The sequence below is a fragment of the Sinocyclocheilus grahami genome, unplaced genomic scaffold (assembly GCF_001515645.1).
Source record: "Sinocyclocheilus grahami isolate Dianchi unplaced genomic scaffold, SAMN03320097.WGS_v1.1 scaffold354.1, whole genome shotgun sequence".
Taxonomy (NCBI): Eukaryota; Metazoa; Chordata; class Actinopteri; order Cypriniformes; family Cyprinidae; genus Sinocyclocheilus; species Sinocyclocheilus grahami.
The window spans coordinates 763,794-764,451 of record NW_015505533.1 but is presented as its reverse complement, the minus strand read 5'-3'; the positions used below and the strand labels follow the sequence as shown (position 1 = coordinate 764,451).

Here is a 658-nt window from a genome sequence, read left to right as displayed (position 1 = left end):
GACACACACACTCACTCACTCACTCACACACAGACACACACTCACAGACACACGCACACACACTCGCACACTTACACACACACACACACACACTCACTCATTCACTCACACACTCACACACACACACACACTCACTCACTCACTCTCACACACATACACTCACACACTCACTCACACACAGACACACTCACTCACTCACACACAGACACACACTCACTCACTCACTCTCTCACACACACTCACACACTCTCTCACACACACTCACTCACACACTCACTCACACACAGACACACTCACTCACTCACACACAGACACACACTCACTCACACACACACTCACTCACTCACTCTCACACACATACACTCACACACTCACTCACACACAGACACACACTCACTCACACACACACACACTCACTCTCTCTCACACACACTCACACACAGACACTCTCACACACACAGACACACACTCACACACACACACAGACACACTCTCACACACACAGACACCCACACACTCACTCTCTGTCACACACACACACACACACTCTCACACACACAGACACACACACACTCACTCTCTCTCACACACACACACACACACACACACACACACTCACTCACTCACTCTCTCTCACGCACACACACACACACCCACA

At 50.2% G+C, this 658-nt stretch overlaps 1 protein-coding gene across 2 annotated transcripts in view; it reads left to right on the top strand.

Moving 5' to 3' along the window:
• The window catches only part of LOC107548749 (bromodomain and PHD finger containing, 1), a 55,999-nt gene that overhangs the window by 52,873 nt on the left and 2,468 nt on the right, over window positions 1-658 (top strand). The gene's annotated exons all lie outside the window — the stretch shown is intronic.